Source organism: Pezoporus wallicus, unplaced genomic scaffold (genome assembly GCF_028554395.1).
Source record: "Pezoporus wallicus isolate ANWC-B61680 ecotype Strahan unplaced genomic scaffold, APGP_CSIRO_Pwel_v1 contig_5416, whole genome shotgun sequence".
Classification (NCBI taxonomy): domain Eukaryota; kingdom Metazoa; phylum Chordata; class Aves; order Psittaciformes; family Psittacidae; genus Pezoporus; species Pezoporus wallicus.
In genome coordinates, this window is record NW_026642898.1 from 1,082,815 (window position 1) to 1,109,173 (window position 26,359).

General features: G+C 49.5%; 1 protein-coding gene and 1 long non-coding RNA gene across 6 annotated transcripts in view; both read left to right on the plus strand.

The window, feature by feature from the left end:
- The window catches only part of SLC24A3 (solute carrier family 24 member 3), a 165,549-nt gene that overhangs the window by 26,637 nt on the left and 112,553 nt on the right, over positions 1-26,359 (plus strand). For all 5 annotated transcript variants that reach the window (XM_057433141.1, XM_057433143.1, XM_057433138.1 and 2 more), the window contains exon 2: positions 3,534-3,671. The gene's annotated coding sequence lies outside the window, so the exon portion shown is untranslated. The remainder of the gene's footprint in view (positions 1-3,533; positions 3,672-26,359) is intronic.
- The window catches only part of LOC130611904 (uncharacterized), a 164,340-nt gene that overhangs the window by 12,118 nt on the left and 125,863 nt on the right, over positions 1-26,359 (plus strand). The gene's annotated exons all lie outside the window — the stretch shown is intronic.

Sequence of the window (26,359 nt, forward strand, 5' to 3'; positions counted from 1 at the left end):
GGTGTTGGGGTCATGCTGTCGTCCCGGTCGTGGTGGGGTGCTATGGCCGAGGTGATGTCGCTGGTGCTGCAGCACTCCTTGGTGGTGATGATTCTGCCTTGTGCCAGCAGCTGAAGCAGGGAGAGATGCTGCCAGCTCAGAAGGGTGGTGCCTGCTGCACCCACCAGATGGTGAGGTCTGTGCTGTATGCACGTGTGAAGGGTTAAACCACAGCTGGCACCAGTTCCTCTGTCACTGAATCTGTCAGCACACAGATCCAGGTTCCTGGGAGGGTGATGGGTGTGCAGGCTATGCCCCGGGGCCAGGCTTTGAGCTGCCTGTGGCCCCCTGGTACTCGTCATAAAATGTCCTTGTTAGCAAGGTTAGGATCTTGATGTGTCCCTGTTTTCACAGGGAAATCCTTGGAAGGTCAGACCTTTGCAAAAGCATCTCCCTGTTTTTGTAACTTCTGTTTTCTATAGCTCTGTCAAGCCAAGTGTGTTTCAGAGAGGAGATACCAAAGGCAGGATTTGGGGGTCAGCAGATTGCGAGTCCTGCTGTGGAACAACCAACCCTGCTTGAACCTGGAAGTACCAGAGGAGAGCTTTTAACGGTGCAAGTCAGAGCCACATCCCAACAAGTTCACCCATGGACCAGCTCTGCTGCTATTTACGCTGATTTGTGTGAATGCCGAGTGTAGCCTTTATAAACATTTTTAATGCCAAATTAAGCTTTTCCCCTTCCAAAGTCACCTCAGATGACTTTCTTCTTCTTTACCTCTCGCTTGGAGAGGTTTGCCCTCTGGGAGGGAGAGGTGTTATTGGTTGGGGCAGCAGGAGGGTCTGTGCAGAACCTATGGGTGCTGTAGCCCTTGCAGGTTCTCCTCCTGCCTTCTCTCTGTGCCGTGGTGCAGCAGTGGTGCTTGGGGACGGATCTCTGCTTTGGAAAGGGCTCGTGTGAGGAGCTGAACTGCTCAGCTCGGGTTACCGGCGTGTTTATTATTATGGGAGATGCCTGATGTTGCACTATTACACGTGCTCCTCCTGAGAAAGTGCTGTTTGTGTATGTTTAGCTTGCAGTGTAAGCTCTTGCCCCTGCTCACAGACTAAACAAACAGCATTCTCTAAAGTTTGTAAAGCGTCACAAGTGCAAAGTCCTTGAAGCTTCAAATACCCCTGCTTAGTTTACTGAGTTAAACACTTCTTGCTTAGAAAAGAGGGGTGCTTGAGGCTGCTGGTGCAGCTGTGGATGTTCCTCAGACAGGCACACACCTGCCTGCCTTGGGAGCATTGGAGCATTGCTGTGCTTGCCGTGGGATGCAAGTTTCCAGGCATTGCCTCTCCACTGGTGGAGCGACAGGAGAGCTGCCACGGGCAAGACAAAGAGGTCTCAGGCTGGGCACCTCTCTCAATGGAATCTGTCAGAAAATGTAACAAAAGGGTTTGGAGCTGCAAAGAGCCTTTTCCTTTATCCGAGACATTGCCTCTAGAGCTGAATTTTCCACTGCTCTTTGCTTGTGATCCGTCTCCAAAGTGCTGGTCAAAATGGGGAATAGCTCAGATTTCAAGGTGGTTTTGAAGCTTCAGGCATTGGGTGCAGACTCCAGCTTCCATGGACCCCTGGTGCTGTGAATGAATTCCCTGCATGGAGTAGAGCCGGCTGTTTCCCATTGTCCCAAGGTTCCGTAGATGTTGGACAGACAATTGCATGTTCTCAGTGGGCAGGACAGCCAGGCCCTGCCACAACACAGGAGACAGTCCATGGGCAGTACCAGTGATAGGCACGTGAAGAGTAGCTTCAGTAGCAAAGCGCTTGTGAGAAAGCCCATGTTCTGCTTGGTGGAAAGATGGATGGGTATATGGAAGTCTCTCTCAAGTGCTGTTTGTTATTGGGTGTGCTCAAGGTCTCTGCTGTGAGATAGCTGATTTGGGCTGCGTGCCTGCCTCAGGCGGATGCAGGAGAAGGTTTTTTTTTCCTCCTTGGATCTCAACCTACATAGGATGCAGAGGACTGACACATGAGCACACGCATCCAGCTTGTGAGGCAGACATGGCATATCCAAGGCTGACCAGCCTTGTGCCAAGAACATCATGCAAACGAGCCAGCTGCTTTTGTTGACATTGCTAAAATAGTTTCACTTCACAGCACCAAGGCAAAGCTGAAGTGGGGAGTAAAGCAAAGAGCCAGGAGTGATGAGGCAAAGTGGTGCGTTACCTTTTGTGGGGTTACTTGCTGTGTGCTTGTACCTGAAACCAGCCTGGGCACTGAGCCTGGGTCGTGAAGCAGCTCCGGTGTGATGGTGTGATGTGCTGAGCTGCTGCTGAGCGCGGGTGGTTGGTGTGGTGTGGTGTGTCTTCACATTTGTCTTGTACAAACTGGGTTTGGTGCCCAGCGAGTTGACTTCCTGGTGTGTTTCTTGCCCAGCTATCGCTGCCTGCACTCGCTTCTCAATATTCACTTTTAAGTTCCTTGTGCCTTCTCAGCAGCCAAGTCCTGGTGCTAGCCGCTTTCATCCTTCACTGGAGCCCAAGATGTGCTGTGTCAGGCTCCTTATTTGGCTGCTCTTTGCTCCATCCTTGCCTTCCAGATGGTGGTTCTTGTTTCACTGGGTTGATGGCCTGGGAATAGAGTTTTGGGGGTGTTCTCGGTATTCTTGATCAACCGTGTGTAGCCCTGAAGCTTCAATAGTGTACAGCTGGTTTGCAGCCAGGTCTGGGGCTTGCTGGCAAAGAAACCGGTGAGCAAAGGTCACATGGCTGGTGTTGGGAAGCCGAGAGGTCAGTCAGTGTGCAGACACGCTTGTTAGGAGGACAGGGCATGGTGAAGAGCACTTAACCCCCTGGGTCTGAAACGGTTGACTCCTGGTTTATCCCTTTTCAGTGTTATATGAAGTACTTGCCCCTGAGGTTTACAGATGTTTCTTAATGGTTGGGAGCAGGGGGAGCTCCTGCAGTGACTTGGAGGCACTCTCTGACCTCATTGGGTTTGCGTTGGGTGGGGATAATGGTGTGGTTGGGCTTAGGAAGAGCCATTTTGAGAGTGCCAAACGTTTGTGTCCAGCGCTGTGTTTCTGAGGCCTCCTTCAGCAGCAGGTTCGATTGCAAGCCTAAACAGAAACGGCTTAAATGTTGTATAAGCCTGTGCAAAATTCAGCAGCATTTTGCAGATGCTTAAGAGCAGGGCAGTGCTACACAAGTGCTAAGTTGAGGTGGTTTTGCTGTGTGTGGTGGTTTGTAGGGTTTTTGTTTTGTTCTGTTTTATTTTGGGTTTTATCCAAAACAACAGTGATTCTCCATTGTTAAACTGACTGAAGCTTACAACTTCTTGTGAAACCCCAGATGATCTTCTAGTATGAAACTGTGAAGTTATGGTAGAATGAACCTGACTCCTAATGTTTCTGGGGCTAACTGGGATGTGGAGCTAATGGCAGCGTGCCTTTCCAGAGGGATTAGAAACAGTGCTGGTTTTAACCCAAGGGATATGGGGTTTGAAATGCAAATGTTTTGGCTGCCTTCCCTGCGCAGTCTCATGTATCTACTGCTCTTTCACTTTAGGTTATGATGCTCTGAGCTCTTCTGTGGAAAGTAAAGACAAATGGAGCGGGAGACAGCTACTGCAAACGAATGAGGAGAACACGACTGATGTCCCAGAGGAAGGAGGGCAGCCGTATGTCAGAAATTGCACTGAACCAGGTAGGAATGAAAGTTGCTTCTGGCTCCTCGGTCTTACAGTTGACTTTCTCAGCTCCAGGTGTCTGTGTTGGCATCACCTTTACTGCCACAAACCTGTACTTACTAATTTTTAAGTCAGTAAACACGGATGTTGTTTCGTGCATGCATTGTATGGGTACTGCAAATTCCCTGAGCAGCCAGGGCTCAGAGGAGGACTTGCTGTCAGCTGGAATACAGGACAATGTTTAATACATACTAATAGCCAAGTGCTGAGATCATAAGCAGCATGTCTTCTGTGGTTCTTGCATAAACACTGTGTGTGGTTCTAGCAGTGGGATTTGCATAGTGACGATGTCTGTTAGTAGAATTATTACCCGAGAAATCAGTAGGTAGTCACATATTTAGTGCAAGTACCTCCATCAGCAGTGGGCCCAAAGAAACCCTGTCTTCTGTAGCTTGAGGTTGGGTTGATCTGCTGATGAGAAATAGGGCTTAGTTTGAAATGTGGCTTTTTCTTCAGGGAGGCACCTTAGCAGGGTCCTCTTCATCTCCTTGCCTCCTTGTCCTGGGTTTGGCTTAAACCACGACACTCCTGTTTTCATGAAACTCGTGTCCCAGTTCCTCAGGGATCTGCCTGCAGCTGGGGTTAAGGCACACTGGTATTTAACTGCAGGAGAGGAGCTGATGTGCTTTTGAACTTGCCTTCCCTGAGCCATGTGGGGTTCTTTGTCAATGTTTTGTACTTGTTCTGAAAGAGCCCCCTCTGTTTAGAGGGGTGTTTCCTGTCCCTTAGTTAAACGGAAAAATCACTGCCAATCCTGTTCAAAAAACTTTCTGTGGATGATGGAACAAAAGAGTAAGATAGGGAGTCTTCAGTTTGCATCCAGTCAATTGCATTATTTTTATTTCTACCCAAATAGATGTCATCTTAATAGATCACTATTAAAAGAGAAATCTTTATAAGGACTTCTCAGTCCTTTCTTTTCAAAGCAGAGCTCGGATGTTATTTCCTCACAGTTCAGGGAGGGAAGGGAAAGGTGTTCCTCTGCTCTTCAGGACTTATGTAGGTTACGTGTCCCAAGAGAAATTGCAACAAATACAGCTCTTGCTATGCTTCTCTGCCTATAATTTTTCCTCCAGTATAATCCTTAATAACAGTTCTGGACAGATGGATGATTATAATCTTTTTAGAGACAAAAAAAACAGTACAGAAATTCTTCTTATTCCATTTTTCTTTTGTTTGCATATCTCACATATAGCGCAGATCCAGTCTTACAGTCTCACGTCAGCATCTATAGTAATCTTGGTACATCAACACCTGCTATCTCACCATCCTCATCAGCTCTTTCTGCTGCGTTCCCCAAATGAAGTGGCCTATAGGAAACGTTTGGGATTTTACCTGTGGTGTGGGGGAGTGTTTTTCTCCCCCTTTTCCAGAAGAGAAAATGGTAATTACTGAGCACGTTGTGTAGTGTTCGGGAGAGAAGAAGCAAGAACACATTGGTGAATTTCTGTTTGTAACCTGAATTGTTACATTATTACAGCAGAATACATTCTGGAACAGCAAACTGACTGAAAGTACTGTAGCAAAGAAAACAAAAGCAGCAAAGTTCAGGTCCCATGTGTTGTTTTGTGGGTTTCCTTTTGGACTGTCAGTCATTAACACTGCAATGGGTGGCAGGCAGAAATGTTTGAGTTGTCTTGGTTGGAAGGGCCGTGGGGTGCTGTCTGTGGAAGCTACCTGTTGACTTCAGTGAATTGCATGTCATTGCAGAACATTTCAGTCCTGCTTTTCAGCAAGTGAAATGAGTAAAAGAGCTGGTAGAAGCAATGCTGTAAATAGCCTTGCCACGTTGTCTTGTTCTGAAGGGGGTTGTGCTGTATATGGTAACTGCATGAGAAAGCAAAGTGAGTTTTGCTTTAGGAAGAGTTTCAGAATTTCCCATTTTCGCTGCAGCTCAGAATGGTGCCAGGTTTCTGAATCCAGCACAAAATGCATCGTGAGCCCATACAGCTTCATCCTGCTGCTCTCTTTCCTAATGCTAAGAGTGAAACAGCCATTCAGGAGATGAAATATGATGGTGATGGAGCTGAGGTCAGTCTAAGCTAACACAAGGTTAACCACTGCCACAGCAGGTTATAATCATGGTCTTTTTTGTCTTGGAGGGGACCTTAAAACTCATGCAGTTCCAACCCCCTGCCATGGGCAGGGACACCTTTCACTAGAGCAGGTTAGGATGAGGAGACCTTTGGCATGGCTCCTAGCAGCAGCTTTTGTGTTTAGAAGCGTAGAAAGGAGTAGTGTGGTTCAAATGAGTGTATGGCTCTGACACTAATGATAGTTGCTGTTGATCAGAGCTGGTGGAGAGGTTGATCCACAGGCTTTCAGGGCAGCGCAGTCTTTCCATGGCCAGGTTAGTGCTGGATGAGGCCCCTGAATGGTGTTCAGCTCTGCAGTGCCTGTTGAAAGAGGCCTGAATGAGTGCAGCAGTGGAGAGGCACAAGAGCTCCCCAGGCATGTCTGCGTTTGCCTTCTCCAAGTGCTGGCCTGTACAGTGCTGCTCAGGGAAATTGGGTCAGTTTGGCTAAAATTGTGATGTTGCTGAGCACAGCCCGCCTGTGGTGTGTCACACAGCCCTCGGGTGCCTGTTGTTACTTGGGAATCAGCAGAGCTTAAACCTCCTCAGCATCCCCACAGGACGTGCACTCATGTGCCTTTGACCTTCAGGTGCTTCTCCTCCCCTTTGATGAGTATTGGTAGGAAAATGCTGCCTGAAAAGATGGGGTAATTTTCCTGCTTAGTTCCAAAATTAAGTTGCATAAACACCTGCAGCTCAGCAAAAATGAGTGTTTAAGAAAGCAGTTTCACCTCCCCTCTTGGGGAGGAAATGAAATGCATCATTTTGAAGTGTTCTGTGGGTTTTTGCAGCCCTTGGCTTTTGCTGTCTGTTGGCAGTAAACATGTTTTTACATGCTAAAGGGAAGATGCTTTTTCTGTAAATGCACGTGGATTGTCAGGAAGCCTGGCATCTCATTTCTGAACTGCTGGGTTTGGTTTCTAATGGTTTAGCCAGTGGGCTGTCTAGTGGCATGTAATCATCAGAACTACTCCAAATGGCTTTGCCTGCTTTTCCTCTGAAACATACATTGTAGAAATAATCAGAGAGGTAAAATGGACTGAATGCAGCCTGAAGATTATTTTGGTTTTTTGTTGTTGTTTTGGGGTTTTTTTATTCTTTTTTTAGTTTTCCACTCTGATACTGTTGCTGTTGGAGTTGACAGTATGGTCCTCTGGAGCAGGTGCCTTCAAAGCACTCTGCTCACTGTGTGCTGCGTAGCCCCAGTTCACTGACCCCTGGGGAGTTTGAGCTCTGCAGCAGGGCTCTGGGAAATGAATCTGGCAAGGCTCAGTCTGGAGGATGGCTGCTCCTGTCTTGGGATAGCAAATAAGAGGGGACTATGTTTGCTTTCAGAAAGCTGTTGAACTTGACTGGTGCAGTGATGATGTGGTAACCTTTCTGCTCGCACCCTTGCCCTCTCAGTGCTGATGGAGTTGGTGTTGTACATCTGGCTTGGTTAAGGTCCAGCTCTGAGTGCCTGGCTCCAGAAGCAGTTACAACCTGTTGCTCGGCTATGGATGATGTGGGCAGGAAAGAGCACTCCCCAAACAGGGATGTAGCAAGGCATGGCAAATGGATTAGATGAAATCCCAGCCTCAAAGGACCCCTGTCTTTGCAAGTGTACTAGATGCTGTGGGATCTGAGTACCTGCCAGAGTGCTTTGAAACATCAGTTTAAGCCTCGCTGCTCTGTGCCCTGTTAGCAGAAAGACGCTGAGGAATACTCATTGTGTGCTCTGCCCCGCCCCTGTGGCTGTATTTGGTTGTGTTGAGCACTTGTGGATGCAGAATGACAAAGAGCCCCCTCTCTTTTCCAAAGAGCCTCTGGGTTCTCTCCTCTGTTGCCTTGTTTTCCAGCCCTGTGCTCATATCTACTTGTTATTTGGGTGTTGAGGGTGGTGGAGACTTCTCCATGTCCGTAGGTAACACAGACTTCTTGCCTCTTGGCCTTTGTACCTGGAGGTAAGGTGCCAGGCTTGGACTCTTTTCTAATCATCCTTCTGCTTGTTGCCTCTGTAAGATACAAGGAGTGATATCTTTACAAACCTGGGTTTTGCTTTAGTGGGGTGCAGGTAGGATCCCGTTTCCTTGGGATGGGAAATAGGGAGACACAGAAGACAAAATTCCTCTGGAATTTCCCTGGAAAGATGCTGGAGGTAGCTGCTGGCAGAGTGAGCAAGACTGCTCCTGCTCCAGTGCTGCCGAGGTCAGGAAGGCCTTCTTCACCAGCAGATTACAGTATGCTCTGTGAAGAGTGATTCCTCCTCCCTTCTTTTTTACCTCCTGGCTGAACCAAAATGCAGTTAACCCCCCCAAAGCCAAAATCCAACAGAACACTCACTTTCCCTCAAGCACAATTAATTTTTCTAAGCAAGATGAAAACGGATAACTTGTTTCTGTTTGGGCAGTCACAAACCCTTGCTCCCACTTGTTGAAACACTGCAGAAGCCAACTGCTGTGAGTTTAGTGACAAACTGTGCTCATGGAATATCATAGGGATGTTCTTCCCTCCCTCTGCTGTGACAGCTTTGTGAATTTGGCAGGAATTTGTTCAAGCTGCTGCTCCCACACTCTGCTCCTGTCTGTTGGTTGCTGCCTTCCATTCTCCACACTACAAGGGGAGACTGGGCTGGGCTCAGGGTGTGATTCCTGTGGAACGAGGGCTGAGAAGGCTCCTGCCCACCATCATCCACTTTTGTTGTGTTTGCCCCCCTTGGTGCTTTGCAGACAAGGTTGTCGCTTGTCCCAGGAGTCCTGTTCCTGGGCCTTGGGGTCGGCAGCGTGTTCTCCTGTGGTAACAGTGCAACCATGAGGTCTGGTGCTCTGCGAGCAGGGGTTGGTCGCAGCGATGCATTGTCGCTCTGGGAGGCTGCTGTGCCCCTCCTCCTGCCAAGCAGTGCAGAAGGGCTTCATCAGCTCCAAACCTAAAGCATTCAAAAAGCTTGATGTTGGGTTGGAAGCTCAGAAATAAAACCAAACTCCGTGCCTGCTGCTTCTAGGTTTGTGTGCTGGCACAGAGATGGGTTATCTTTTTGTGCCATCAGGAAGGAGAGATGTCCTGCTGCCTGGAGCAGGGGCTGAAGTGGTGATGCTGTCACCTGCCCCGAGGGCTGGGCTAGGGGACAAACGCCAGCGCTGGCCAAGCTCCTTGGCTGACATCAGCTTTGGAACTAAGCGTTGTCTTTGTGCAGGCTGCGTGTCCCTGCGGCGGGTATCGGCTGTGGGGAGCCCATGGGGCAGCTGCTGGCTGGGACAGAGCTCTTCCCAGCTGAGCCTGCCTGCTCTGTTGGTGGAAGCATTGGGAATGGTTTTCCTGTTCACACGTGTTGGCCGTGGGCTGCGCACAAAGGCAGCAAGCGCAGGCAGTTAGAGCGCTGGGCTGGAGAGTGTGTGCCCGGCTCCCCTCTCCTTAGCTCTGTGGGTGGTTGGTTGGGTTTTGGCAGCTGGAGCATGTTTCTGGAGCCAAGTTCAGACCCAGGTGCAACTGGGGCAGCAGAGACATGCACACACCGTGTCCCTGCTATTTACACCCCATGTCCAAGGTAGGACAGGTCTTGTTGGACACAGGGGAGAGTGTGACTTGATTTTGATGACAGATGCTCTGGTCAGCCTGTGCCTGAGCAGTTGATCTGTCAAGAGCTGCAAGGGATACATAAAAATAACTTGAGCTGCTGGAAACTGCTCTGCTGCTTGGTTATTCATGCAGTGGGTTTCTTGGAGGGTATTTCCCACGTCTCTGACCCTTGGAATGGTTTCTCAGGCACCAGGAACTCTCTGTACCTGTTGGAGCAATGTCTCCTCTCTCTGCTCTCTGTACACGTCGGAACAATGTCTCTGCTCTCGATGCTCTCTGTACACGTTGGAGCAATGTCTCTGCTCTTGGTGCTCTCTGCACACATTGGAGCAATGTCTCTCGCTCTCGATGCTCTCTGTACATGTCAGAACAATGTCTCTTCTCTTGATGCTCTCTGCACACGTTGGAGCAATGTCTCTGCTCTTGGTGCTCTCTGCACACGTTGGAGCAATGTCTCTGCTCTCGATGCTCTCTGCACACGTTGGAGCAATGTCTCTGCTCTCGATGCTCTCTGCACACGTTGGAGCAATATCTCTGCTCTTGATGCTCTCTGCACACGTTGGAGCAATGTCTCTGCTCTTGATGCTCTCTGCACACGTTGGAGCAATGTCTCTGCTCTTGGTGCTGTCTGCACACATTGGAGCAATGTCTCTGCTCTTGGTGCTCTCTGCACACGTTGGAGCAATGTCTCTGCTCTTGGTGCTCTCTGCACACATTGGAGCAATGTCTCTTGCTCTCGATGCTCTCTGTACACGTCAGAACAATGTCTCTGCTCTCGATGCACTTAGAGGTTTTCTTTTTTTTTAATTTATTTTTTTCTTGCAATGAAATAGAATGAGAATTGATTTTCCTGCCTGGAGAAAGGTTTAATCCGGCTGGTGTCAGTGCCAGGGTCATTGTGCCACCAAATGGGTGCCACTGGTGAGAACTTCAGTGACCAGCAGATCCTTGGACATAGCAGGGAAGGATTATGCCAAGAAATGTTTTTAACAGGGAGAAGCCATTTACCATTGCAGAAGCTGGCCAGGGGAGTGGAAAATCCAGCATCTCTTTCCCATTCAGAACAAGGAGGGTGTCTTTCTCAATAACACTGTGTCACGTGGAGGATGCTAGCAGGCAGAAAAAGAACAAATAAAGGAGGATAAGAAAGGATGACTCTTCCTGCCTTTGCCAAGGAACGTCCTCAAAAGCAATTTGTCTTATTTCAGCTTCTAGGACTAAGGTGATGTTTTAATGAGGTGTGGTGGTGGTTTAACAGAGTGGACATCAGGTCATGGAGGGAATCCTGCCCCTCTGCTGCCTTTTGAGGAGACCCCTTCCCCTGCAGCCCTGATCCAGTTCTGGGGCAGCAGCACAAGAGAGATGTGGGGCTGTTGGAGCGAGTTCAGAGGAGGCCATGGAGCTGCTGTGAGGGCTGGAGCAGCTCTGCTCTGGAGCCAGGCTGAGAGAGCTGGGCTGAGGCAGCCTGGAGAAGAGAAGGCTCCTGAAGGAGAGACCTGAGAGCAGCTCCAGTGCCTGAAGGGGCTGCAGGAAAGCTGGAGAGGGGCTTGGGACAAGGGCCTGTAGGGACAGTCCAAGGGGAATGGCTTGAACCTGCCCGAGGGGAGACTGAGCTGAGCTCTTAGGCAGAAGCTCTTCCCTGTGAGGGTGCTGAGGCGCTGGCACAGGGTGCCCAGAGAAGCTGTGGCTGCCCCATCCCTGGCAGTGTTCAAGGCCAGGTTGGACACAGGGGCTTGGAGCAAGCTGCTCTAGTGGAAGGGGTCCCTGCCCTTGGGAGCAGGGGTTGGAGCTGGAGGAGCTTTGAGGTCCCTTCATCCCAAACCAGGCTGGGGTTCTGTGACACCAGCTGGGTGATGTTGGTTGGTAAGTGGCAAGCAGGAGCCCTGGGAAGCTGGATGTTCTCACACGTTGTGCCGATGCAGCGATGTGCATGAGTGGGCTGAGAGCTGCGGTCTTGCCCTTCCTGCCTCTGCGAGGAGCTGCATGCTGCAGTGCAGTAGTGGAATGATCACCCACAGGAGCCTCACAGTGCCCCTGGCGTCTGGGCTGGCTGTGCACACGCGTACACATGTGCACACATGGTGCTCCTTGGCTGCAGTGTCAGAACATCAGCCCCAGGCTCATTGGCATTGCGGAGCTCCTTGCTTTGGGCTTCCTTTGTGACTTGGACTTGCTGCTGTATTTGTAGCCATGCTTGGCTGCTCTGGTGGTGACGCTGAGCGAGGCACGTGGTTGAGTCAGCCTCGGTGCTGGCTTGTGGCTGTGCCATGGGTTTGCTGGGGTTTGCTTTTGGGCTGTGTCTGTGGGGGTGCTGGATTGTAGGGCCTCTTTGGAAGGAGAGGCGGTCACAGGTACTTTCTTGTGAGGCTTTAGTCATCTGAGGCGGCAGCAGCCCAAGCATCACTCAGTGACACTGGTGTGTAGGTGAGCATGCGATGGGACTGTACCTTGAATGTTAAAGGGGAAGGTTGGAGCAATTGCCTTTTTCTGGGTATTTGAAGTCTCTGAACTGATCTCCAAATCGTGCAGTTCCCTGGAAAATGGAGCTCCCTGTGCACATGCAGGAGGCCAATAGCATTCTTTTTGCTGAAATTTTGCCAATATTCCCATGTGGTTATGTGTGTGACTTCAGGAGCTGAAGATCATAGAATTATAGAATGGTTTGGGTTAGAAAGGACCTTAAGATCATCCGGTTCCACACCCCTGCCATGGGCAGGAATGCCTCACACTAAACCGTGTCACCAAGGCTCTGTCCAGCCTGCCCTTGAACACTGTCAGGGATGGGGCAGCCACAGCTTCTCTGGGCACCCTGTGCCAGTGCCTCAGCACCCTCACAAGGAAGAGCTTCTGCCTTATCTCCAACCTGAACTTGCCCTGTTTCAGTTTGAACCCATCACCCCTTGTCCTATCACTACAGTCCCTGACGAAGAGTCCCTCTCCAGCATCCTTATAGCCCCCTTTAGGCACTAGAAGCTGCTCTGAGGTCTCCACACAGCTTCTCTTCTCCAGGCTGAACAGCCCCAATGTTCTCAGCCTGTCTTTGCATGGAGAAAAGTAATGCAAGCTCTGTGATTAAAATCAAGTGGTGGCAGTGCTCTTTCCCAGTTCATCCTCACTGTGTTCTCCTGCATTGATGAAACAAAAGAATTGGAGAAGAGAGGAGAGCTGAGTTGAAAAACACCAAAGTAAAACCCAGATCCCAAACCCAGCATCACTTCTATGGTCTGTAGGCAGAGGAAGGGTGGTCAGCTCCTGTGAGCCCATAGCGCCCTCGTCAGAAAGCTCCTGTTTGGTTTTGCAGAATACATCATTGCATGGGTATCAAACCACTGTAATTAAACTACTGCTTACTCAAATAAAAAAGAAACTCATTAGACCCATTGGCTCCTGGGTTATGAGTACTCGGCCTCCAGCCCTTGGCATCGCAGCGTGGTCAAGATGTGCACTGGTAGTCTGCAAAATCTCACCTACTGGGACTCATTTACTTAACTGGTGATACTTGTGACTAGTGTGTTCCCATTGTAATTGTTTCTGTTGGAAATCACTTGTCATATGCTGCTATGCAGTAGAAGCATTGCAGAGTGTTTATGGAAGATTCGTATGTCATGCTGGGTGTTCAGTGAAGTACACCAAGGGATAATTGAGTGTTGCTACCCAAGAAGAATGTTAATAGTCTTGAGAAATAATGACAAGACAAAAAAGTAATAATCCTGTAGAGAACAAGGAGCAGATCTTACCCTGCACACCTGCTGCCATCAAAGACACAGGAGGACAGCACTGGAGAGCCAGTCAGAAGCACAACCCAGTTTGCATGGTAGCTCTTCCTAGCATCCCATTTATCTAGCCGGTGTTCTGCTGTAGGCTGCTAATGAGCTTTACTGACAAAACCTGAACCAGGGAGTGCTGGACCAGCCAGGGGAATTTAGCAGTAACACTGGTGGGAGCACACAGGTGCAGTACCCTCATAGTTCAGGTTCACATCTGATACCTTGAATCATAGAATAGAATCATAGAATAGTTAGGGTTGGAAAGGACCTCATCCAGTTCCAACCCCCCTGCCATGGGCAGGGACACCTCACGCTAAACCATCTCACCCAAGGCTTCGTCCAACCTGGCCTTGAACACTGCCAGGGATGGAGCATTCACAACCTCCCTGGGCAACCCATTCCAGTGCCTCAGCACCCTCACAGGAAAGAATTTCCTCCTTATATCCAATCTAAACTTCCCCTGTTTAAGTTTTAACCCATTACCCCTTGTCCTGTCACTACAGTAGAAGAGATTGTTTAGTGCAGATCATTTCTTACTGCTTCAACCCTTTGTTCCTCTTTTCATCCCTGTCCCTCCAGCTCCACAGCCAAGTGCATTTGCCAAAACCCAAACCTTAGCCTCTTGTCTCTCAGTGTTTTATAACATTAGGCTGCTTAGTTATTTAGTGTTTGAAGTACTATGGGAGGGCTTTAGGAGAGAGGTACTCAGCTGTGGACCATGCAAGATAGGCATAGATAGGGCAATGGCTTCTGATCTCTTCTCTCTTTCTAGCCTTTATTAGGCTGTAATGAAGTGACCCACCTCCAAGCTGCTAGTAGCCATTTAATGACCTGTCCTCTAGGGATGGCTGATCTGGCAGCCTTTGGCTGATGCTAACTGTTGTCTACATGTGAAATACTGACTCTGGTGCTACTGCCTGTGGTGAGAAAGCTTTGCCTTATACATGCTTATACTAAAGATCTATGAGACTGGTAACTTGAGCATGGCAGTGCAGGCGCTGGGCTGCATCCCTGCTGGGAGGGGAGGGATGCACAGCCGCAGCGGGAGGATCCGGGCATGGAGGAGGGGATGTGTCACTGAGCACACATGGTGGTTCTGCATGGAGAGCGATGGCAGGAGGGCACCATGCTGGCATGCTCTTTCCTCTGCTGAAGGGACATGGAGCCCATGGAGCTGTGCCTGCAGGAGCAGCTTCTCATCCCTCTGAAAGATCAAAACACCCTCGTGGCCATCCTTGGAGTGAAGCCTCTGGTGCCAGAGGACCTGCACACTGAAGCGTGCTGCCTGTGGGTATCCTGGTCATGGACTGCTCTGGAATGTGCTGAGAGCTTGGAATTGGTTTTGCTGTTTTATGGACTTGCTAAACACGTATAAAATAGACATGGAGAGCGCTTACCTGATGTAAAGCTGCTTTCTTTTATCCCCGTCTTAAGTTCTTTTCAGAAACAGTGATCAGTCTGGATAAAACGCAGGTTTCGAGCTGTGAGCTTGTGGGGTTCCAGTCTTATTTGATGGCATGGCCACAGTAAAAATAAATGTAGTTTTAAGAAGAAAGGAAAAATGAGGTAGAGCACAGCCCTTTTGCATTGGAACTCAAATATTCCCTGAACCAGTTGATGGATCATGTTTGCACACATACTTCATGGAGGACAAACAATTTTTCAGCTACATCATCTCTCAAGAAGCTGCCTACTTTATCTCTGGAAAAAGTGCAGGTAGAAAATATCAGCATTCTTCAGCACAAAGAAGGGGAAAATACTTTCCTAAGTACATCATCAACCAGTAACTGCATTTACTGTAGCAAGAATTCATGCTGAGAGTAATGGCAGCGGATGGAGGGCCCTTGTGTCCCTTTATTTTTTCTCCTCTGAGGTAACTTTAAAATGCCCAGAAATTTTCTCAGTTTTGGTTTCTTGGTTGTGTTTTTTTTGTTGTTTGTTTGGTAGGTTGTAGGTGTTTTGTTCTTTCCACCTAGAGAAGTGAGACTTGAACTGCCTTGAACTAGCAAGCTTGGGCTGCTCCCTTGGTTATGTTGTGTTGTGGAAAAGGCGGAGGAGAGGTTTATGCCACTGAAGAGGAACAATTGCTTCTAAATATTTGCATTTAAAAGTTGTTAAGAAGCAACACAGGACTTGAGACATGAATAGATAACTTTCTGAATGGGGTTTTACTTCTGACACCTGAGGATGCCAGGCAGATGGAGTGCATCGCATCGCACTAGTAGTTTGAGAAGTTTTCTGTGAAGCCCAGGAGCTGAATCTCTAAGGAGGAGGTGGACAAGTTGTTGAGTCAGACTTTGTTCTTTGGAAGGGAATGCTGAGTATGGGAAGCAGGACTGTTGTAGCTTTTTGGGTTGGCAGCTGGGAAGAACCACTGTGGGCCTCCGGTGACACAGGTCCATGCCAGTGGCGGCCTCTTGTCCTGCCCGTATGCCGCAGGCTCCCTTGGTCCTCTGTGCCGTGGTGGCAGAATGGCACAGCTCATGCTGGCCAGCAGCATGGGCCATGGTTGGGCTGTGCTGATGAAGAGCACACTCTAAGGAGTTAGTACCAGGTAAAACCTGTAAATGTCAAGTGATTGTGTTCCTATGTTCTGGACTGTCTGAGGGTGCTGAGGTGCTGGCACAGGGTGCCCAGAGAAGCTGTGGCTGCCCCATCCCTGGCAGTGTTCAAGGGCAGGTTGGACACAGGGGCTTGGAGCAAGCTGCTCCAGTAGAAGGGGTCCCTGCCTGTGGGAGCAGGGGTTGGAGCTGGAGGAGCTTTAAGGTCCCTTCAGCCCAAACTGGGATTCGGTGATCTTCCTGATCAAATCAGTGACTGATGCTTACTTGGCAGATGTGAGCTGCTCAACACAGTGTGGCCTCAGGACATTACTGAGGTACAAATAACGGCTCACAGCTGTAGTAAAAGTAAATGTGTACCAGATGTAGATGTTCTAGATGGCCAGATACCAGCATCATTGAGTTTTTTACACACCTGAATTACTATTCTGTCATGATAAACTCAAATTGTTCACTTAAGCATTTACAAAGATATTGCTCTGTTTTTGTGAAATGTCACAATTCTCCCCAGCATCCTTTTCCCACCAAGGCTCTATTCTGTGAACAGGCTTCCTGCAGGGTTTTGTTGTGCTGCTCATTTTCCCCAGTGAGTGACACTGGCTTTTAAACTGTTTTGGAGCTCAGAACAGATGGAAGCTGTCCCAGGGCTGCAGAAGCCTGCAAGCCATGGCTGTGCTGGAGCACGAGCATGGAGCTGGGGACTGGGTGTCTGAATCTCTTCTGTTTCCTGACAGCATGAAGAGATCAAGTTGTCCACCCGGGGGCAGACTCTGGGCAGCTCTTTAGGTGGTGTAGGTGTGATAGGCTCTGCTGGCTTATATCAAGTGATGGTTTAGCCCTTGATGACACAAAGTGTTCAACATCCATTTGTGCAGGTAGGACAGTCCTTTGTGCGGAACTGGAGCAAGGAGGGTTTTCTGTGGGACCACAACCAGTATGCTGTGCCACTGCATTGTTTCCTCCTTCCTAAAGCAGGGGTGGGATGTGGCAGCAGCATCTGCAGCTCCAGCCCTTGGTGATGCCTTTGGGCTCTGCTGGTGTGGCGGTTTTGTGTGTATCCAGCCAATCCTGCTTTGTGTGTCACGAGCCCAAAGCACCGAGGGGAGGTGGCTGGGCCTCGGTGCTCTTTGGCATCTTGCAGGTGTATTTTGCTCCTAGTCTGGCTTTCAGTGGTCTGCTTAAGCTGTGTACCTTCCAGCAGCTCACAGAATCACAGAGTCAGTAAAGGTTGGAAAAGACCTTTAAGCTCATCCGGTCCAACTGTTCCCCAGCACTGCCGAGGCACTGCCCATGGCACAGAGAGCCTTGTGTGTGAATGCTTCCAGGGACGGTGATTCCACCGCTTACTCCAGCCTATTGCGAAGTTCCTTCAGTTTGGATCCCTGTGGCGGTTCGGGATGATGTGTGACTTGCAGGACTGTGCTGGCTTTCACTTTCACCCTTGTCGAAACAAACTTGTAGCTGTGCAGTACCCTAAAACCAGGCCAGATGTCGAGGCAGAGGCAGACATTGCCGGTGCGAGGTTAGAGGCCGAAGCGTAAGATCGGTTTCCAACATCACCTGCTGTCAGTGCAGCCTGCGGTGGTGTGGCCATCCTGACATTGCCTCTAGGGAACCCTGCACTGATCGGGGTGGCTTTAAAAATGAAAGGAAAATGTTTGGTTGTTAAAAAACAAGTTTTGCAGTTGCGATCCCAAGGGATTTGGGAATGGGGTCATTGGTTTGTGCCTGTAACATCCACCGTCCCTGGGACGGGCGAGGGGCTTCCTCTTCCCATTAAAAATGTTACATATGGTTATGTATCTTGAATTACGATCTTCAGGTGATATTGGTTTGTCAATGGTTTAAGCCCTGTAATTCTGGTTCAGGTAATACAGGGTTAGACACTCCAGCTCCAGCAAACCTCCCAGAGTCTGCTTTGATGTTTCCTGTTCCAGTGACTTGGTTTTGTTCAAAGTTTCTGATTAAAGCACATGGAGGAAGGTTTCTTTTCTAACCAGACTAATGGGTCATGGGGTTTTGCTTGGAGTCCAGAGAAGAAAGGAAGTTGATAGGGACAGGGTGAAAAAGGGCTGTTGGAGAAGAGTTTGATGGTTTATAAACCATGGAAAAGGGAAGTCTGGGATTGAAACGGAAATTGAGTGCTAGCTGTAGGAGGTTCTCTAGCTCAGGTGATTTTGTGAGGGCTTATGCTATTTTAAAGGGTGACTTCAGCGAGCATGTGTTGAAATAGAAAATGCTTTAAAGGATTCTCAGGTTTTGTAAGGTTCTGCATAGCTTGGAGAATTATCCATTGGATTTGGAGGGTGCTGGCTGTGGGAGGCACTGCTTTTTACTTGTGCTTTAAACTTGAGAATAGAAAACCTCAGTGGTCTATGATGCAGGCTGTGCTGTGGCTGCAGTTAACATCTCCTGGGCCAGGCTCTGCGTTTACCTCCACTGTGCCCCTTCCCTGTGCCTGCAGCACACCTGTGTTACACCTGCGGGAGAATGGACACCTTCCCCATCCCTGGCAGTGTTCAAGGCCAGGTTGGACACAGGGCCTTGGAGCAAGCTGCTCTAGTGGAAGGGGTCCCTGCCCGTGACAGGGGTTGGAGATGAGTGAGCTTTAAGGTCCCTTCAACCCAAACCAGGCTGGGGTATGATATGATTAAAGACTTGTCAGTGCTGAGTGGGCTCTTGTTTAATGCACAACCACTGCCAAGGTGCAGGAGGTGGTGTTGGAGGGGCTGCTCTTTTGCATGGCCAACACAGCCAGGCTTCCATGAAAGGGACCTTGCTGTCAGGTGCCAAGCCCAGGCTGGCGGTGGGCAGGCGCAGGAGCAGTTCTCCTGCCATGACCCCTTCTGCTACTCCAGGCCTTTCAAGGAGCCTTCACAGCATGAGTTTGGTTTATTTTAAAGCCTCTTTGTGCTGCCAGAAGGGTAGAAGGAATAAGCCTGATAATGAAGGAAATCGGGCAAATGGTTGTAGGCACGCGCTTTATGGTTTGGTGTGTCTGTGGTACTTTGCAGGTTGAAGATGGATGTGGAAACAGGGGCCTCAAGCCTTAATTTAAATTTCAGTGCCTTCAGGGGTGAAAGCTGATGTAACTCCAAGATCTGTCCCAGGACAAGTCTTTATATTAGAGTTTAAGTTTGTTATTTTTGAGCTAATACTGTTAAAGAAGAAAAATAACATCTGGCCCTGTGTTACAAATGGGATTTTTGTTGCTTGTTTTTCAGCTCTTGCCAGTAGTAAGAATTTAAAAATCAAAGGTCCAGATTTTCCACTGATGTAAATTATTTCTGGCTCCATTGACTTAACTGAGCTTACACTAGTTTTAAATGACCAAGGATCTCATACAACATCCTGAGTCAAGATTTAATGCAGTCAGGATGGAGTCTTTATCATCTGTCATTTGCATTTTAAGTAGTGCTTAATTGTATAGCTTTTATACACAGACACGTGCATAAACTCACTTATGCACAGAGTAATGGATTTATATATTAATGCTGAAGCAGTTTAATTGAGTGCGCAGCAGTGGGTAAAATAAAAGTATTTAATGAAAGTGGTTTTCTTTTTTTCCATGGACTGCATAAAGAATTTTCCAGATTAGATATTGGTTACCCACATGTGCGAGCTCCTCGTGATTTCCTTGCTGTCCCCATTAGGAGGTGGAAGGGGGGTTATTTATCATCCCTGGCAGTGTTCAAGGCCAGGTTGGACACAGGGGCTTGAAGAAAGCTGCTCCAGTGGAAGGTGTCCCTGCCCGTGGGAGGCATTGGAGCTGGAGGAGCTTTAAGGTGCCTTCAACCCAAACCAGGTTGGGATTCTGTGGTTTTCTTTCTTGGCTCTCTGGCAGAAGGGTGCGTGGCTCTTGTGCTGCCTGGTGCTGGTGGGGGATGAGCAGAGGGTAAGGAAGAGAGCTCCCACTTTGGTCCAGGCTTTCCAGAAAGATTCGCATTCAGGATGGGATCAAGATCTTTTGTGCTAACTGTGATAAAACCACTCAGGAAGAGAAATCCCCTGTGCAGCTCTCCCTGCATCCATAGTGGCTAAAGGGAGTGGCTGGAGTTTTGGCTGCAGTTTGCAGCATGGGAAGCCTCTCTGTGTTTCATGCTTGCTCAGCCAAAATTCAGGGGAAGTTTTCAGATTTTTATTTTTTTTTTTATTTCTATCCCAAATTTCCATACTTTAGGAGATTGTCAAATACCCTAGAATTTCAGGGTACCATCTAAAGGCCAAAGATACTGGTACTTCTGTGACAAGAGCAGCACTTCTGAAGTTACCTGTGCAGCAGTGGTTGTGCATCCTGCTGGAGGAAAGAAATGCTTCAGAAACACTTACACACATATACATGTGAATCGCTGAATCCCAGCCTGGTTTGGGATGAAGGGACCTCAAAGCTCCTCCAGCTCCAACCCCTGCCACAGGCAGGGACCCCTTCCACTGGAGCAGCTTGCTCCAAGCCCCTGTGTCCAACCTGGCCTTGAACACTGCCAGGGATGGGGCAGCCACGGCTTCTCTGGGCACCCTGTGCCAGCGCCTCAGCGCCCTCACAGGGAAGAGCTTCTGCCTAAGAGCTCAGCTCAGTCTCCCTTCGGGCAGGTTAAAGCCATTCCTGTCCCTACAGGCCCTTGTCCAAAGCCCCTCTCCAGGTTTTTTTGAGGTCTTCTTTAGGTGTTGGAAGACCCCGACCCTTTATCTGTATGCATAAAAACAGAGATGGGATTAAAAAAGAGCAGTCGTGACCAGTATAACCTGTGTATCCCAGGATAATTCTGAGCCTGCATCCTGATAAATACAAAACCCAGGCTCCTGGTGATGGACAGGCAGGTGCTGACTGGCTGAAGGACAACTTCTTATTACCACTCATTAGTAGGCTGACTGGAGAGTTAGCTTCTCTGCTGATGACTGACTTCCAGGGGACCTGAGCACTGTGATGCTCTGTCCTTCCACAGCTGGGCAAGCTCACCGTGTCCTGGCTAAGTGACATTATGTGCTCAAGTCTCTTGTTAATTACCCACCACACCAGCTTCATCTCCTCAAGGGCTGTTATTAGTCAAGAGCAGAGATGCTGTCTTCCCACCACTTAATGGATGGGAGAAGAAAAGGAAAGGAGGAGGTGATAATTGTGTTAAAACAGGGATAATTACTGCTATAGAATTCCCATAGAAAACAAAGCAGCCATTCATTATTCATCCTCACAGCTCAAGTGTGCATGGGCAGAGGGGATTCAGGGCTTCCCTTGGGCTGGGCTGTAGTGGGTCAGGCACTGGAGTCTGCGCTGAGTCCCTTTGGCGAATGGAGGATGCTGTCCTGGGCTCTGTCAGGGCAGATGCCACCAGACCTGCTGCTCCATCATAGCCAGCCTGTATGTGAGCCGTGTGCCTTGTGGGACCCCGCCTGTGTTCCTGACAAACCACTGCGTCAGCACCTCTGAAGAGGGCTCTGTGCTAGGCAGAAGGTCTGTCTGACGCTGTCGTCTGGCTCCATCTCTGTTTAGTGCCATAGGGGAAAATGGTTGGGGGGCGAAATGCCAGGATAGTTTGAGATGTATTTCCCGCTGGGGTTTGGGTCGATGGGCTGAGTGCTGCTCCCCTGGCGTACAGGCGTACCCTGTAATTTGCAGTGTGAGAAGTCAGGGGCTGGTTTCTCTGTATGAAGTAGCTCATCGTGCTTTATGTTCTCTGGGAATTTGAGCGTTTTCTGAGCCCTGTGTGAGCCTTTGGCACCTGCAGCCTTGTATGACCAGAGCTCTGCTCCTGACCTGTGCCTGTTGTAAGGATGTCTCTCTGGCAGGGGGATAAGGAAGGAAATAAACTCAGGTTTGCTGTGTGGAGGCATCAGCTCGCAGAGCTGGTCTCACACAGGATGCAGGGGTGTCCTCTAGGGCAGTGGGTTGCTGTGAGGACCCTGGATGAGGCTGGATGTAGGAATGCAGCAGCTTTCCAGTAGCCATAGTAACCATCAGAGGTGTGGTGGTAACTGCCCTTGACCAACAGGCGTGGAAATGAGTGTGGCTTCAAGGCCAGGCAGTGAACTAACCCGCAGTAATTCAGGTGAACCGGGCAGATGTGAGTAACACCCTGTAGTGCCTGGGGGGATGCCCAGATGCCTGTATTGCCAGGGGCATTTCTGGCACACCGTGGGGTGCCTCCACCGCAGGCACTCGGGTCCAGATCGACGGACACCCGTGGATCAATGTCCATGACTGGGGGTGTCCTTTCTTGTTGCCTCTTTCACAGGTCTGTTGAACTGTTCTTGAAACTGCCCTTGTGTGGCTCAGCAGCGCCTGCTCTGCAGGCAAGGCTCTTGGTGCTCATCTTCCCCCATTCAGAGGGGATGAGAGGGCTGGGTTTGTCTCTGCTCCTCCCTAAAGCAAGGTCTGGACGGATGCGTCCCCAGCAGCACTGGGGTCTGCAAACACCCCTCAAAGGTGGGGGGTGGGCAAGGGGTCAGCAACGCTCAGAAGCGCCGTGGGCAAGGGAGTGCAAATAAACAAGTGCCACTGCATAAGCTTTGTCTTAAAGTGAGATTGTGGAAAACCTGCGGACTCTGAGGCTCTGTGGGTAGTGCTGAGCCTGTCCCCTGTCCCCTTCCTCTGTGCCCACGGTTACAGGTTTAACCAGGATGCAGGAGCTGACAAATGCTTGGACTGGGCAATGGAAAGTTCCACTGAGCCACACTGCTCAAATGCTGGGGGAAGCTGCAGTAGGGAGATGGAGCCTCCATGCTTGAGTTAATAGGATGTTATGTTCTGCTTGCACTTAGGTTTCTCCTCTGGATGTGTCTTTCTCCACTCCCTTTTTCTTTTTCCTAAAAAAATTCCAAGTGGAGCTGTTGTTAGAAGCCAGCACATCTCCTGCTCTGCCTCCACTGCATCCATGCAGAAAGCATTGGGATCAAACCACTCTGCTGGAAGACTTTTGGAGGTATTGAACTTAGCTTTGGCATCGGATGAATGAGCGGGTTAGCACGCAGGAGGGTGAGAAGAGGGCCCAGAAACCCACCACTGAGTTATGTGTCTGTTGTTGCTAATCACCTCTGCTGCCAACTACCCTTGAACCTCTTGGGGATTGCTGAAGGGGGCCTCGGTGCGCAGCCACCATGCATCCGTCATCCTGAGCGCATGTGCACGCAGTGTGAGGGCATGAGCCTTGAAGAGTAAGCTCAACTGCTTTGCCCAGTGCCAGTAAAGATGGGATTGATGTTTCCCTGGGAAATTTTTCCATGTAGGAAATTCCCTGCTCTTTAGAGTATAAATCAGGATCAGATAGCCTTTTAGGGCAGCGTGCTGTCATTCAGTGTTTCCCACCCTATTTTGGTGTTGCAAACCTTTGACTTATTCCCAGTGGAGATGCAGACTTGCCTGCAGTAAATTCAACCAGAAGACGGGCATTGCTTTCACTGCCTTTCCCAGCCCCACTGAAGCAGGACGTGGCCCCCCAGGCCCTCCCCAGCCAGCAGGTGACAAATTGCTGGGTGCCCAAGCACTACCAGTGAGGCCCTGGTGCAAGCTTTGCCCCAGGGTGTTCCCTCTGTGCACCCTGCCTATGAACCCAGTGCAAATAGGGTGCTGCAAACCTCGCTGGAGCTCGGTCAAGCAGAGGTGTGATAGGGTTAACACAAAGTCTGTTGCTTCATTTCAGAGATATATTTTCAAGCAGATCAGACTTAATTTACTGTCTTATTTTTCTACGCCCACAAGAGTAGTGGAAGAAACACATTCTTGGTTAGTTTTATCTGTAAAACTGAGAAATGTATGCACTGTTAAAATCATGTTGCTGTGATTAGATGTACAGAAAACTAAAATAAGAGGTTTGTGCTTGTGCTTTGAAGGTAATAGGCTGTATTCCTTGTCAGGTTTTTACTCTCCATTGATTACTATGTAGGTGCTGTAAACTGTAGAAGAGGGAGGTTATACAATATGCAGTACTGTGGCATGTATATCCCTTTGGAAGAGATGGGCTGTGGGAGGCTCAGGGGTGGTTTAGGTTTATGTTGGCTGTCTGACGAGCTTTACTGCACAGCAGCGGTGTCTGGGGTGCTCTGGTAGGTAGAAGTGAGGTTGACTGAGATTCAGGGCAAACAGGAGCCAACTGTAGGCTAGAGGCTGCTTCCAGCACAGTGACTGACCTGCAGAGCCCTGGATGTGGTTCTCAGTGTAGGTGCATCCTTATTTCTTGATGTGTTAACCAGCAGGCACAGCGCGGCAGCTCTCCTCATCTAAGTCAGGATGTGACACAGGCAAGCAGCAGTGCATCAGGATGTTGTGTAAATGTCTGTAAACTGTTCCGTAGGGGTGAAAGTGATTCCAGAAAAGTGGAAATTCCTCCCTCAGTTGCCTGATCAGTTGCTTCTTTGTGTAATATCGTTTTGTTATCAAATTTACTTGAATTTTAAACAAAAAAGTCTGGTGCCTGCATAGGCACCTGATGGCTTGGTGTGCTCTTCTACTTTGGTGCTGAGCAGAGGGCTTGGAGAGGGCTCTGCTGCAGCTCGGACACTGGTGTGCTTCCATGTGAAGGTGCCTGTGTGCAGCTACTCCAGGTACAGCATAGCCACTTGCCAGCCACGGAGGCTGGATGTCTGCTTGGTAGCAGGGGAGCAAGGCCTGAGCTCTGATAGAACCCCAGCCTGGTTTGGGTTGGAAGGGACCTCAAAGCTCCTCCAGCTCCAACCCCTGCCACAGGCAGGGACACCTTCCACTAGAGCAGCTTGCTCCAAGCCCCTGTGTCCAACCTGGCCTTGAGCACTGCCAGGGATGGGGCAGCCACAGCTTCTCTGGGCACCCTGTGCCAGCGCCTCAGCACCCTCACAGGGAAGAGCTTCTGCCTAAGAGCTCAGCTCAGTCTCCCCTCGGGCAGGTTCAAGCCATTCCCCTTGGCCTGTCCCTCCAGGCCCTTGTCCCAAGCCCCTCTCCAGCTTTCCTGCAGCCCCTTCAGATACTTCAGAGCCGCTCATCTGCAGATTCTCCCACGTGCAGGCTGGTGGGTGCCTGCAGAAAAAGCTGTGGTGCCTGAACTCCTCTCAGGGATTGCCAAAGCAGGCACTGGGCAGGCTGTGAGTTCCTGAAGCTGGAGATGAGGACAGCTCCACCATGCTTTTTGGATGGAAGTACTTGGCTTCCAGCACTGGCTGCCGCTAGCAACTTTGGAGACCATTAAATCCTGAAGCAATTAAATGGATCAGCAAAGTGGGATTATTTTTTTTTTCTTTTGTGAGATATTTGCCAGCTGTTGTTTATGGAAAAAAGCATCCAAATGCTGTCTATGAGAACTGGTTTTAGGTTTCTTTGTGTTTGGGGCTGATTTATACATTATGCATTAGCATGGGACAGCAAAATATTTATTTACCAGCATGAATATTTAGAGGAAGAATGACTGGGAAGCAGTGAGAAGTGTAGATGGTTTAGCCAGAGATCCAGCAGGACCTTACCGGTGTTAAACATGTTTCAACAATTAAATTGTTGACACAGGGAATGACACAATAAAATGGCTTTAAAAATCTCTTCAGCTGGATTTTCAGGAGTAGCACCAGTTGGGTAATTCCCCTGTTTTGCTGGAGGAACTGGTTTCATAGAGCCCAGAGAAAGAAGGGGCAGATGCTGAGTGGTTCGTAACGGGGTCGGCTGTGTTTGGAAGAAGCTGAGCAGGGGTGGGTTTTTCTTTGGGTAAGTTTGTTGTATGATGTTTTTGAGGTAGTTCTTTTACAAAGCACTTTTCTGAGAATTCCACGCTGCTTTGTGCCATTCCCTTTTCTTTTTGCTTGCAATGAAAGAATTTTGATTAGAGCTCTCGGCAAGCAGCATGTCCTTGTTTTGTACGAGGCATGTCACAGGAATAATGCTGCTATAGAAGGAGGCCCCAGACTCGGAGAAGTTAATTATATTGCTTGCTGATTGCAAAGAATTACCACCAAATGATAGTTTATGAGCACTGGGCTATCTTGGGAACAAACTCCCTGAGTGGGCTGGAGCACTGCAGAAATAAACAGTGCAGGGAAAACAAGTCCTGGTTCAGAGCATCAGTGTCGGAACACTGCTGTGAGTGAGGAGCCGGGGCGCCATGGGGATGGGCTGCACCCACACCGCAGCATGTGCTGGGGGGAGCTCCTTGGGATGGGGCTCAGCCGTGCCCAGACCCCATTCCCTGTGCGACAGCTCTTGTGTGGCTGCTCATGGGAGCTCTCCTGATGCTGTCATCTGAGCCCTGAGGAGAAGGACTTGAGGTGTTGGGTGAGAAGAAGCTCCCCATGACCCGGCTTCAGTGAGCGCTTGAGCCCAGAACCCCCCCATGTGCTGGGCTGCACCCCCAGAGCGTGAGCAGCAGCTCAGGGCGGGGATCCTGCCCCTCTGCTGTGCTCTGGCCCCCCCCCCCCCCCCCCCCCCCCCCCCCGCAGTCCTGGTCCAGCTCTGGGGCAGCAGCACAAGAGGGATGTGGAGCTGTTGGAGTGAGCTGGAGTTCCTCGTGCTCCCAAGGCCACGTTTGCATCCTGCATTAATGTTCACAAAGCTTCATGGGTTTTTCAACAATGGTGTTTCTCCACGGATGCCCCCAAAAACCACAACAAACAAAACCAGAACCTCAGACTTGGCTGGAAATAAAAATGCATTTGAATGAAATGAGCTACCAGCCACCAAACCCAGCTGTTGAACCCGCACAACAGTTTTCATCATGACATGGATTAAATAGAGGAGTTGC